At 38.7% G+C, this 15,004-nt stretch overlaps 1 protein-coding gene across 7 annotated transcripts in view; it reads left to right on the top strand.

The window, feature by feature from the left end:
- Positions 1 to 15,004, top strand: part of LOC105277165 (brain tumor protein) — a 95,352-nt gene that overhangs the window by 44,413 nt on the left and 35,935 nt on the right. For 3 of the 7 annotated variants that reach the window (XR_002193116.2, XR_002193115.2, XR_893555.3), the window contains one exon: positions 6,839 to 14,707. The exons of the other annotated variants lie outside the window; for them this stretch is intronic. The gene's annotated coding sequence lies outside the window, so the exon portion shown is untranslated. Of the gene's footprint in view, positions 1 to 6,838; positions 14,708 to 15,004 lie in introns of those variants that run through there. 7 annotated transcript variants of the gene reach the window in all.

Here is a 15,004-nt window from a genome sequence, read left to right as displayed (position 1 = left end):
ACTATCCTGCGGTTATAACCAGAGGTTACAGAGACAATTATATGTGGAATTCTCGTGCCACTAATGCACGCGGAAAGTCTGCGAACACGTCATCGCACCATGCTAACAGTGAACGGGTCAACCTCTTACTATACGATGTCTGCAATATACAGGGTGCTCCAGGCACCTTTCACTCTCTCGTTTTTTCAATTGTAGATTCTTCTCATGAATTCAATCTTATATAAGCCTCTAATGTGACATTATGATATTTCTGCTATTTGCAATTAATCCGTGTAAAGTCCATCTGAGATTTAAGATACAATATTCAGTCGCTTATAACAGCAGGTTCTTGTTAATACTGAATGATAATAATAAATAATCCCACACATATGTATTACGAAAAATTGTACGATTTCTAGAAAATCGATAGATATCACAGACTATCTGTTTTCTCACTAGAAACTTGATAAGTTTGAAAATTGTTTTCCATTATTTCTCTCGTAATCCATCATTCCGCTCGCAAAATATCATTCTGAAACAAAATTGAGATCGATACTATCGTTAGGAGTTAAAACACATTTAAGTGATACGAGTGTGAATAGAAACATAGTAACAGCATCTCTCACGGTCCCAAATAGAAAACGCGTATCGCGCTCATTCGATGCGACGTGCCGCGCCGGGTGGCCGATATATCGACAGAAGTGTCGATTTAATTCCCATCGTTATTCTTTATCTAGCACCACCCTGGTAGATAAGCGCGCTCGATACGTCCGAGATTTATTCTTCGTGAGTTTCTTTTCTGTTCTAACAAACGATGATCGTTAAAACTAATAAACTGACACGCAGTAGTGCGCGTAGTCGGACGCGAATTTATCGCCGGAAATGGCCTCCACGTTCCCCAAGAGTCCTTGGTTTGACTTTATCATTTGGGCCACGCACGCGGAGTAAAAGACTATGTCTACGGTTTGCCACGCGCAAACCGTGGAACTGTAGATTCCCGTACAGATTATACCATTCTATTCTTCACTAGAGATTTCATTGTTGAAGTGTTCATTTTCAACACGATTATCTGACGAATAATAACGAGCAAAATGATTTGACGGTATTACGAATTGCTACATGCAACATGAAACGATCGGTAAATGAATTTGAGAAGCTTATGTGGTTCAAGCATGATGATTCAAGGCAGAAAATTAATAGTCTCAAAAGGATAAAGAGTGGTAGATCTTTCGAAGAAGTCTACTATAAGAAATTTTTTACAAGTCTCGGAATGTTGGGATGTATCCTTATAACACGGACGTCACGAGATCGGAATTTAAATCGCCAAACGAGCGCCCCGACGACAAATTTCGTGTCGTGGTAACACGAATGTATGCCGACTCATTAATGCGGAAGGTCGCCGATGACTGGATCTCGCTTTAACATTCTGGAGATGTTCCCGCGTTTCCGCTTAACCAAAAGTGACGACTGCCAAATGTTTCCTCGAACGGATGGATGATGGTCTCTTCGTCTTTCCTTCTGTTCTCCCCCCCCCCTTCTCTCTCTCTCTCTCTCGAAGTGGTTACTCGAATTGTCGATTGATTGAAGACTCACGCGGCCGCTAACGTCATCGAGAACTCGTCGAAGTTTGTAAAATTGCAATTTCAACTTCGCGAACGCGATCAGGAGTTTCGTTTTACGTTTACGTGTTCTTACGTGCAATTCGTGTTGCGAGCATTTAAGTGTTCGACTTTCCATGTTTTAACGTGGAATTTCTGAAATAATCGATTAATTTAAATAACTTTAAGCAAAAAGATAAGTTTCTATCTTTTTTGCACTATGAAGATTTGCATTTTTCTTATAATCATTTAATTATATACTTTAATCATAAAATCATTTGTCGATTTCCTCTCTTCTCATGCGAATTACAGATCATACAGATTTTATTATCAACAAAATGATACATTTAAAAACCTGAATTTATCAGTACTAGTTTTATAAAAATGATTCAGCAAAAGTACAATTTAAAGCTTGAACATCACATAGAATTGACAACTAATAGTAGTACATCTGATGATATTAGGACATCGTGCACGTTGACATAGAATATCCCTAGACGGATTCAACTGGACTCTTCGACCTTGCAGAGCAATAAGACTCAATCAGCTCGCGGCCAGAGCTCGACGTGGATTTGGACGGGCCAGTCCTTCGAATCCTCGGCAACCAATCCCGATCTAATCTCTGCAGTTTGCTCTTGGCGGACTGCTCGAGCTGCCGTCCTTAATCGAATCCCGCCCGAGATGCTTGCAGCCCGTAATCTCTCCGATGGGGTTAGCGCGACAACGCGTAAACGCTCGCTCGAGCGTTTGCAGGCCCGGACGTATCCAGCCTCGAGTATAGTTAGTCTCGCTCTTACGTTATGTACATCCGCGTGCATTCGGCTTATCCGTCCGTAAACGCCAGTTTGAGATGCCTAACTTTGGCTCGTAATAATCGGTAATGGCTGGTGGCCCCGCTCGTTATCCTGGCATCACTGCAGAGAAACGCCGTGCATCCAATGACGCGTGAAACGATCCTGCTACAAGATTCGCAAAAGAAACTCGAAGCCGGGTTAATAAAGAGCAAAACCTTTGCGTACTTTGTCGCGTACTTTGTCAAGTGGCGTTTATCGTGTAACTTAACGACTAATCTTCTCGACTAGAGCGTTCTGGGAACACGGTTTCGCTTGTGTAGAGCGATTTACTGTGTATTTTATATTTCCTTTTTGCTAATTAGTAGCGTTTTATAACTTTGCATTTTTTTGCCTCGCCACAGGGCAACTAACGATATTTATTTTTCTCGTCAAGAGGCAGTTTCCGTGAGTTCCAATCGAGCGGTGAGCATGATCCGTTGCCGATCGTGAGAATCGACGGGAAACTAAAAATTGGCATATGTCGGAGCGGTCCTTTTCAACAACTTCAAATTTGTGGCGTGTATCCTGTACATGTACGCTCACACAGATAAAGACTCGCGTTGCTTGAAAGTGACAGCGACACCTGCTCGTCGTTTCCCTTCGTCGCTTTTTTTTATCTTTCCTTTTTCCCTCATTTTTCTTTCTTTTTTTTGAAGCCTGGGAAAGAAACGAAATGGAACAGCGGTGCTGTCGAGGCAACTTCCGCCTCACGACATCAGTTGCAAATTTCTTTCTCGCGTTGCAACGTACGCAGGAAAAGTCTGCAAGAAGTTTTATATAAGTGAAAATTGTGTCGATCTCTCTGCGCAGTATCTAACACGTTTTTATCGCCGTTGTAAGAATAAGAAAACGGAGATGGTAGCAACAGTTTGATACCACCAACTATTTTTTCACTATTCTTGATAAAAGAAATTGACATTTAATAGCGTCCCAAATTTTAATCTCTGAGCGCTAACTTCTATTATCATCTTCTTTCATATCTTTTTTTAATACATTATTTTAACTTTTTTAATACATTTTTTCTAATTTATTTAATACATTATTTTAATGTATATTCTATTCTAATATTTTTTTCAAATGATTAAATTATCCAAATTATGTCTTGCTTTTCATCTCGATTGTTCGAGCAATGATGCGAGTTCGAATGAAGCATGCAGGACCATCTGAATATTACACGATATCGCGCGGGAAGTCGACTGTACTCGCGAATACACGGAGAGACATGCACATCTCTCTTTCTCTCTCATGCATAAACGGAATAGCGTTCCTTGGTCGTAGTTATCGCCGTTTCGTTCAGCAGCTGTCCTATCGAACTGCAAAGGAAAGTCCCCGGCGTGATAGAAGCATCGCGAAACCGATGTCGGAACGGAGGGAGGGCGAAAGGGCGCTCACCGTTGTCGAGGTAGGTCAAGAGGTCACTGGCTTCGTGAGAATTTTCGCGCGGCCGAGACGCAATATGAATCGGGATCGCACTGTCGTCGTGACGATCTAATTCAATCTCTCATGCTGAAATTTACATCCGCGGCCAGTATCACAGTGCAGTCTTACAGTATGAAAAGCTGTTAACGTTAACGGAATTATCGCAACGCTTGAATCACGGAATGGTTCGGAGAATCGGAGGGAAGTTGTAACGTATTTACTGTATTAATATCTAATAAGTGGATGAAAATAATCGCGTGATCGCAATTTAGTCGACAGGTCATTTCCTAACGAAAAAAAGAAACGAATTTATCACTTATGAATTATTCAACTGATTTTTGGTATTAACCTGCGCGTAATTTACTAGCAGTAGATCGATCAAAGTGATGCTTGTTGCGCTTGATTTTCGAAAGGCCGACGGCACACTATGTCAGCTTTACCAAACAATTTGCAACAGCGCGTGGAATATTCATACGACGTCGGATCGACGATGCAGAACTGAAAATCAGGTCCTACATGATCGACATAACTTTTAATTAGCTAATAACAGTGACTGATCGCCCGTAATGTCGCACGTCGTGCTTAATGCGTGGCTGCTGTCGCGAATGTTAGTTGCAACGTTGCACGCGATCTGTTTTTCACCCAAAAAGCGTAATCCGCGAATTACACGTTGATAAAGTTCTAATTGAATCGAGAAAGAGAGAGAGATAGTATGTTTAATATCGTCGTGTTAATTATAAACTCTTGCAACACCGAAATATCAATTTGGAAACAGACAGGGGATATGCTTTTTGGTAGATTTGCATGAACGACGACGTAAATCCGGAAATTTTAGACTGTCAGCAAAGTTACGTGATTTGCACAATCAGCGTTTTCCCAGGATTTGTCAGATCGCCGTTTTAATGAGAAAGCATGAATCCATAAGTCTCGTGTCGCAAGATGACCAAATTAGGACAATCGTGTATTTCTTGATAAAAAGCAGAACTTACTGAATCATTACGATGCAAATTAAAAATTGTAACATGTGTCCGCGACTAATGTGAAATATTGCGACTAAAATTGCGAAATATTCGCATATTCACATTGAATTTCATGTTCCTAAAATCTTAATTTGGATTATAAGACTTATTGTATAACGATCTGATCACAATTGATTGCTATCTGTAAAAAAAATGTAAAAGAGAACAAGTTTGAATAATTTTCTGAAAATTTTCTAAATAATTAATTGTATCATCTGCTCTAAATCAGTACCTCAGTTTACATGCATTACGCCACACGTTAATACTTTTACATGCGTTGATGGCGTTTTGACAATTTTCTTTCTCTATTCTCGCCGTTCGCGCACCTGCGAATTTCACGGTTGCACGTCCTTGGCTCACTTCCAAACCATGTCGTGTCGTCTCTGAATACCCCATCGAACGATTGCGATACGCGATTCGCTGTTTTACGACTGTGCCATAAGTCGTTCCCTTACGCCAGGTGCGTCAAGTAAATTGATGAGAATGACGGCAATTAACTTACGCAACCTCCCCTCGTTTCCGCACCCTTCCAAAGTTTCGATCCCGCCGTTACACTTTCCATCGTTACGACCGACAGGATAGTCTCGTTTTGCCCGGAAAAGAACGGTCTGCTAGTCCGCTCGTAAAATCTTTCTCACGCGAAAGTACACGGAGAACTTGGAGAACATGGAGCGACTGAATAATGGAAGGAAATTAATAAAAGTGGAAATTTATTCAAGACGTTTGTTTCCACGCACGTTGTATTTTTAGATGCAAAAATCCACTGTTATTATTATAACCGATGCTAGTAATTACAAGTTGAAAAACGTCACAAATGGACAAATGCTAAATTACTAGTAAAGCTACCAAAAGTGGAAATAACGAGCAGCACTTGTTGAAGCGTCGACAAATTATTTTGTACCAGTTGTTTGCATAAATACGTTAACATCAGCCTGCGGGTCAATTTTGCACGACTGCGTCGTATTTCTGTCGCGTTACTTCGTCGCTTAATATCCTCGTCGCGAACGCGTATCGACCGCGGTGAATTCTTGTGCGGTTTTGTTCGCACACCGCGTACGCCACACGGGTGTCGGTTTCGCCGGAAGTTTCGCTTCGTTGCGTGTTTCCGGCTATCTGTTGAGATCCGACAATGGTATTGCGCGATGCAAAATATTTTGTCCCTTTTTCTCGTCTTCTTTTTCTTTTTCATTACTCGCGCGCTACCTCGATCAGATCAGACAATAAAATTACCTATCAAATGAATATCAAATATCAAAATCGATATCAAATAATCTGTAATTGTTTCGAGGTAACACATGTATTAAAAATTATATTTTTTAGTGTATGAAGTAACACATGTGTTAAAGATGATATTTTTAGCATATACGTTTACAGTATAATTACGCGAAATATTAATGAAATATAAAATTTTATCTTTTTGTTCGACGTAATATTCGTTTACAGAATGCGTACTCATGCTTACAGTTCTGTCCATTTTTGATTTTATGGTCACTTTAGTTTGTTTGAAACAGTTTAATTTGCATTTCTAATGCAATTCAGATACGCGTCAGAGAATTTGCGATTCCTGTAGCCGTTATACGCGATAGCCTCGACAATGTCCCCGTTAGTCCGCAAATACGCAGTTCTGCAGTTCTCATTTGTTCTCGTGCGACTTCCCCTCGGGCGAGGGCTGATTTTCCGGCGGTCGGAAAAACCCTCGATACCATCGGTCCGCCTCTCTCGCGTTTTTGGGATCCAGAGGATGGTATACTAAGCGGGAGAGTTCCGGAGGTAGGCAAAAGGGCTTATTTCGCACATCTTTTCGGGTACTATCGAGCTGCCATTGTAACGTTGATCCTAGAGACCCTCTAATTACAGGGTCTCTAGTTGATCCTATTGTCACCGATATCGATCGGTTATCCCCTCGTTTTTCGTGGCATCCCCTAAAATAATACAACACGTGTCTTGAAAAATTATGCATTTATATTAAATATAATTTTTTTTATTTCAGGTGAGTACATTCGACATGATATCCTGGTACAGTACCGTGAAGCCATAAATTTCGTAAGTAGCCGCCATAAGATTACGAGTATTATATTTTGTAGGTAACATATAGGCTTTTACGCTGCTTGTCAGTATGAGCTCGCTGTTTACGACTTTGCATCATAATCTCGAAGAATGCTCGGCAATCTCTCAGAGCAACCTGAGAGTGCTTTATAAATGTCAGTCTCATTCTGCACGCTATCACAATGTTTATATTACGAGATATCTTTTACATCAGAGAAAGTTATTCCAACGCGAGTTTCATAAACAAATAATTATTGTCATTTATTTTCTCTCATTGTCACGCTGCATACACATCTCGATTCTAATATGCGTAAACTCGTGCAATTTATATTAACTCACAATGATGCATTGTTTTGTACTCTATAAAGGAAAATCTTACATTTTTTTTCTTTATAAAAGGGACTTTTGATTGCGAAAATTGGACAAAGTTTGAAAAATTTCGACAAATTTCCATTACTCTGCGAATAATCAATCACACTTTGCAGTATTATAAAACATTATTTTCTTTGATCCTGCAAGAAGATAGTCTTTCTCTCTATAGTCTTTAGTCTCATAATCTTAGCTATTTTCTGATTTTATTTGTTGATGTAAAATCCAATTTTCATGTCATTCTTATTGCAAATATGAGGTGAATCGCCGCAGAGGTTGCTAGATCTTGCAAATGATTTTATAATCTTGGCAGGCCCTCTGATTTTATTCCCCTGTCTTCCTGCAAGTATATCTGCACCTCGTAAAAGGCAATTAATCTCGCAATTAATGCCGAATGTTACCATCGCGAAGGTTATCCAAAGGGTTATCCTAACGCCGTTAGGTCTCTAATAAGTATCTCCGGTGATGTGGCAGACGCGGATATGTTAATAAATCGGTTGGCAATGCCTGGTTAATTTGCATACTATGTGAGCTGAACGTAATTTATCGCATCTCGAGGAACTTTGTAACGCGTGACAAACTTTATGAACGTAGACTTTTCAACTTTTAACGATTAAACGTTAACCATAATTCAAGTCGTAATTCAAAGGTTTTTTTACAACGATTCGATATATCATATTCAAGTATATTCTCCACGATATGGAGCTTTAATGCAAACAGGACTTGACACGCATCTCCTTCATTATAATTTAAATTAAACTCGCATTAAAAGTTATTTTTCACTCTAACGAGTTGCGTTAATGATAATGTCATGAGTGAGTGCAATATTACGCTACCTTTCATCGTAAAATCTTTTGACGTGATTAATTGAAAATAAATAATCTATTTCTAAAACCATTAATAATACGTTGATGACCTTAGTAATAAAAGTGTAAGTGTTTTATCGGTTGTCATCTCAAGCAACTTAATCGAATTGACAATAATCATGTAACAGTATAAATCACAAGCCGGGTGATAGCGAATACACGTCAATGTAAATCGCCAGAATAAGTCTTATCAAAGACCGATGAATTTTTGACGCATTTCGTCAGATTGCATGACGAAGAACAGCTCCGACTAAATTATTCCGATGTAACTTTTTCACGCCGAGCATGAACCAGCTGCAAACTTGTAAAGCAATGTTCACAGAGATGAAGGAAGCTACGATATGATGTACTCCACATACATGCAGGACACGGAAAAGCAATATCGCATGTTTCGTGTTCGTTTGGCGATATACATGGATAGGAATCAAGCCGTTGTTTCCTCGCAAATCTTCCGGAATCCAAATAGCTCGGATCGATTCGCTAGACACCTACCGTGGTATTTCTTTACACAAGGTTCGCGAACGCGATGTACCATGTGTGTACCATAACTTATTATCAATTCGCGTTACTCGAGTGACTCACGCGATCCCTCGCGTCGGTCGGCGATAATTCATCGTTGCGAGTTGCTGGTTGCAAGGTGCATGCCTCCTGCCGGATACCTCTCGCGGAGGCATATAAATACGTAAATCGCCGCCGCGTTGCTGCAGTATTTCCGGATTAATCTTGCGCCCGCTGGTTAATACGTGCTTAGGATACCGCGGCATATGCTGCCCGTGGCTTTATGCAAATTGTGCGATAACATGGAATAGTGAGCAGAAGAGTTGATACGCCTCGAGAATAAAAAAAGAATCCAAAGCTTGTTTTACACGAAAGTTTTACGTCCCTCACGTGTATCTTAAAAACTGTTATTTTCTATTTATAATAATTTGCTTAATTTCGTTTTAGGAATAATGCAAATAAATTTAATACTGACGATCGGTTTTGCCAAAATGGATGAGAAGTATTTTTCGTATTCATATATCATCGAAATTCATAACGTTTAATTAAACTAAATTACTTTGAAATTATTATCTTAATGTTTGATTGTCTTCTTATTATTTTAATTCAACGGAGATATTAAAGTACATAATAATACTCCTTAATCAGCCATGTCCGCTGTTGTCGAATCAAGATGACGAGAGAGAATGAAGGATTCGCGTGTGGGTTTCTCCGTACGATGAAATTTCTCACGGTGATTTACATGATCAAAGGGCTCGTAGGCGGTTCGAATAAAGAAAATCGAAGGTCACGTAGGGAGGCGGATGTATCTTTGGACCTGTGGCATGTGTGCAGGGAAAGCAGCACCTACGCGATACGGACCGGCATTCTAAAAATACGGGCTTATTTTAGTGAGGAAGGGACGTACCCGCGTGAAAACGACACGCTAAGTAGTATACGGGCCGTTTAAGCCGCAGCAGGAAGGTCACGATGCACTTCGAGGCTGTGCATCATCGTGAAGAACGTGAACAAGATGCTATCCATCGCTGAAAACTGCATCTCGCGTAAACTCAAAAAATATTGAAAATGCACGAGTTATAGCCGCTCGTACGGAACGTCGCAAGTTTATTGCTCATACGTTTACGAATTCTTCGACGCTTTCGATTTTTTTCCTCTCAGCAAACGTGTAACTTAATTTAAGTACCATGACTACCTCTTTTGTGTCACAAAATTACAAAAAGTTTTAGCTTTATATCATTATGCTTTATAGCATTATGTCTACGGAGAAAGTTAATGGAAAATTAATAGAAAATTAATATCCAAGGACAAAAAAATTCCATCTAAAGGTGTGAGCATCTCTGAACCCGACAATACTGATAATGATATCGATCGTATGGGAGATCGCGTGTGTACACGTTCTCTTGTCCCCGCGTGGACGACGTGTCAGCGCGTGCGGCGCCGGTCGTCGTGACGCCCTCTACCGCAGACGATGAAGAAAGAAATAGAAATAGAAAGGAGCGCATCGTTAGTGTTTAATTATTTCTACCGCAGTGCTCGTCCCACAGACGTAGGAGCGACCGCAAAAAATAAAATTTTCTCCGACCGTGGTCGCTGTCTGAATGATAATGAACATTGATAGAGAGTCAGCTTGAGAAGAAATTTCTTTTAGAGCGTAATTACATCTCTGGTAATAAGGGAAGCAAATTCGCTCCTCTTTTTATTAAAGAAGCGAGTATTAATGTTCTTGTGAAGTAAAAAATATTTCGACAATCTTTACGTTTATTTTTATCCTTGTTAAAAATATTTATACCGAGAAAAATAAAATACTTATTTATCTTTGATGCTCACTAACAATCAAGGCATTCGACATTGCTTATTTATCTTTTTATATATTTATATTTTCAAGTTAATATTATTTATGCTTTGTCAGAAAATATTTAAGTTTTGCACTCAGAAATTATAGCTTTTAAGTGTATTAAAACTTACATTGTTTTTTTATGCTTCTGCGATGTAGGATATTATCGTAATTATTTCCTCTTTAGGGAACTTTAGAAACTTGTTCCTCAATTCCGATCTAGACTTATTTTGCTCCTTTCATGTACGAGCTGTCAAATCGTGTGAAGAACTTTTTAGAAGTACTGTAACGGCTCTTATCCAATTTTCGATCGTTGGAATCCCGTGCTGTTAACGGACGCTGATCTCGTTCCCGTGGCTCTTCGGCTTTCTCGCCAATCAGTGCGCCAAGCTAATTTTAGCCTCTATCGATTCCCACCTGGTTGAATTCGGGCTAGCCTTTTGGTCGAATGCGATGGATGATACCGCATTTAACACTGACAGATGAATCGTGCATCATGGAAGATTGGCGTGTTGTGTGTATGTGAGGAACGTTAATTACATTATAAACATCTTTTAACTCCTGGAAAGCGAACTTTCTTTCGATAACGATATTTTTAGCATCTTTATATTGATTGCTGCACAAAATTCAAACTTATTTTAACATGCAAAGAATTAGCGTGCACTTTGTGTAGAACACGAGCTTATAGAGTGCATAAATTTTAGTTTTATGGTAGCGAAAAGCATAATCATGTCTTGTATCTTGCAAAGTAAAAATCTTGGAGTATTAGATCATGGACTATTAGATCTTGGAATATTAGATGTTGAAGTAAGAGAAGTCATTACGGCATCCCAGAGTTTTGAAGTCTTAGAATCTTGGAATCTTGAAACTTTGACATCGATGACAACTGCTGCGAAACCTTGAAACCCTAAAAGCCTGAGACTTCGATTGGTTCAAACGTTACGACACTTCATGCCTTCGAGTCTTGAAATCTCGAATACTTGGGACACTAACTTGGAATGTAATTTTTCATATTCTCTCTGTGTAATACAGACAAAATTTTTTTATTAAAAAAAATGAGAAATATCAATTGGGATACATCATCGTGATTTGTTCGAAAGACAAAGCTAGTGCTAGCAGTTTTCTTATTTGATCTATAATATCCATAATTTCGCTTCGAAAAAATTAAAAAATTTATTGATTGCCTTGTATTTCTGCAACAAATTGCAATAGTAATAATAACAATCTAATAACAGCAATAATAATATAATAATAGCAACCTGCGAAAAGAATATGCTGCAACGGTTTTCGCAGAAACCGTCTTATCTCGAGCAACCTAGAACATTGCGTAATGCTATAAATAAATGAGCTACACTCTCGTTTAACATTATATATATCAGCTGGTACGTACCCAGCATATCGATCGATGTCTCTGACACAACGTGCGTCGTTGTAAACAACCTGGACGCAGTGAAACGAGTCAGAGATAATTTCCGCTCTTTTCACGACGCTTTAGAAAGCTGAATATCACATAAATAGCATCGACGTGTTGTTCGCTAATGTGTAACCAGTCCCTGAATTGTCGTTAATCGATCGCACCGATAGTTATCTTAGCGTAAATTCGATTCTATGAGAAACCATTAATTAAGTTCGATAAAATTAGAATTACACTCTCTAATTAAAAATAACGAAGAATGAATATTTTTTGAATATACACGAAATACTGTAATGAAAAACATTGAACGATCGTTCATTATATTACACAAGAACAATTTATCGCAGTAGAATTCCTCGATCTGGATATTATTATGCACATAAAGCTTATGCTGTTAATGCATAAATAAGTAGCTAGCCATTTCAAAAGCTTTTGTGACGCGGACAAGGTAATTAAGAAAGTCCCTGCTTCTGAGAAAAGATTTTCTGTGCTTTAAAATAGCCCCAGGCGATCCCATTTCCAATAAGTGGAACGAGCTTTCATAAATTAATAATCCTTTGGAATTCAGCACGCAAAGCAGCAGCGTGCGCAACATCTCTTCTCATTAAAATTGCATTCCATGTTTATGTTTCCGCAGCCGGACGATCCGCGCCATTTCGTTTTACGGTATACCCGATGGTGTGTAACATAGCACGAAAGTAAATTTCAGGAGCTACCGGCCATCGCTGAAAGATTGATCACAAGACCGAGAGATGCAGCTTCGACATAGCATTTTCTGCTCAGTATGCCACAAGTGTAAATTCCTCATCACGTTCGCACCTCGTGAAAATGCATCTCAAGGCGTCAAGAAAACGCCCCGGAATTCGCTTACAAAAAAGTAATAAATTAATAAATGTATTAAAAATGTTGAGACACGTGTTCACGAGTTCCAATGGTTATTGAGACAAGCGCGAGAAAAAAGAAGTAATTGTAGCCTTGCAGTGATGAAAGTGATACTAAAAATAGAAAAATAAAAAAATTAACTTAATAACGGAAGAACAAATATCTTGTGCAAGAAATATCACTTATATAAAATTCTCGAAATATATAAAAGCCACGTTATCATTTTTGTAAATTTTATAGCAGAATTTCCTTAAAAATTTCCTGTAAATCGAAATTAACTTGACTTTATTAATTCAGTAGAATAGAAGAGAGACAGAAAATATATTATCTAAATATTCAGGCACGTTTAATTTTTTGGTTAAGAAATAATTAATAAATTATCAAAGGCGATGCTGTCGGCACACGTCTCGCGAGTGCCAAGTTATGTAATTCACCGTTAACTTGCACAAACTCTTCTCTTAATAAGGAACAAGCGAAACTTGTTACACAGGTAATCCTAACGTCTAACGTCAAAGTGCGCGGGCCGCGGACCGTTCATTATTATTTTACCGTGAGAAACTGTTCGCGCACGGCGAACACTGCATTACAATTAGCATTGCGGCCGTCGTATGTTAATTAAAGTAATAACCGAGATACGCTCGGCCGCCCCGAAGTCAGAACACTTTAATCCGGCGTTCCGCGCCCCGAGAAAATATTATACGCGGCGATAAAACTTGTTATTGTTAAGTTGGGTCGGAAAAATTGCAGCTGCGCCCAAGCGCTGAATTTCTCGGCAATCGCATTAATTGCGGAAACGCGACTTGCATCGCGTGCTATTATCATTTCTCCACACTCCTCCGTACTTTGCTCGAGAAGTAAGAGTTTCATTTCCTGAAATGTCAGTTAAGTCAATTTGATTCACGTCATGTTTATGTCGTCATTTGCAGGACCTTAGTCTTGATTCGAATTATCTTGTAAGGGCTAAACGTACATGGAAAATCTCGTTTAATTTATCACGTATAAATCTCTTTATATTATCCACCATCAATTTTATTTGTTCCGGATAGAAGAGAAATCATCATTGTGTTGTCGAGACTTGACGAGCTATCTCCTTCGTCATTGCTTGTAATCATTAGTGTTCCACAGGTGTGTGCTTTTTGTCGATGCCTCTCGTAAAGCTTCTCATCTTTCCTTGCTTCCCCTGACCCGGTTGCTTAAAACGCTTGTTCTTCTATGAAGCTTTTTATGCCTTTCGTGTGTTAAAACACATCCTAAAGCGCCACTTTGCCGTAAATTCGTACATCAGCGACTCAAATGGGCAAGAATCATTCTGTATGCGCGTCTTTTCGCTGACTTTTGTTATTCCTTTAACTTATTTGTTGAAAGATTATTGAATGTCCGAATGTTCAGCATTATTAACATCATTGTGGAAGGATCGTACATACTTTGCACATTTCTGCAACAATATATTTTTATTAACACATACAAGCAACGATTAAAAAATAATGTTGAAGTACACAGAATAAATTAATCTTTTGTTGTTTGACGACAAAGATAAATTATGCATGATGTTAGCCGGTCGAGACCGATTCGAGACTTTTGAAACAACGTTAATTACTTGATGGTCTTAATTGAAATCTTACTTAAGGAGAGCACTTCGAGCTTGTTTCTGAAATTAGTGGCTTCCGTTCTCCCACGTCATGCATTCACACGTCATCTTGATGTCGTCATGCATGGTGATCGATACAATACTATTACTTATTTCGGAGTGACTGTTATTCATTACAATTTGGAAGGAGACAAGCTATTCTTATGTATCACTTATCTCAATTTTTAATTTATCTGATTGTAAAGATTTTACGTAAATATGCGAAGAATTTATATCTGAATTTTGTTTTTAAATATCTTTCTAATAGAATATAATATTATAATGGAACGTGATGCAAGTAATTTATCAATCAATTTAGAAAATAAAAAAAATTTATACCTTGTAATGTGTGTAAACTATTTACGAATTCATGATTTTCAAGCTAAAATTCTTAATAACTAAGAGATAAAAAAGTTACTTGTAAACTTTTAAACTTCGAGAAATTTACAGGTAAATTATGTATTGTTAGTGATCCGTTTAGCAGTATTTAGCTAAAGTTTGAGCGGCAAGGAAACCATTGTCGTGAGAGAAATCTCTCGCGGCCAATTCCAATCGCGACAAGCTGTTTCGCCGCGCGCGAAAACAATTCTGCCAATGTAGCGCCCCTTAGACGTGCGATT

This window comes from Ooceraea biroi, chromosome 3, assembly GCF_003672135.1.
Source record: "Ooceraea biroi isolate clonal line C1 chromosome 3, Obir_v5.4, whole genome shotgun sequence".
Taxonomy (NCBI): Eukaryota; Metazoa; Arthropoda; class Insecta; order Hymenoptera; family Formicidae; genus Ooceraea; species Ooceraea biroi.
This window is presented reverse-complemented; position numbering and strand designations above follow the sequence as displayed.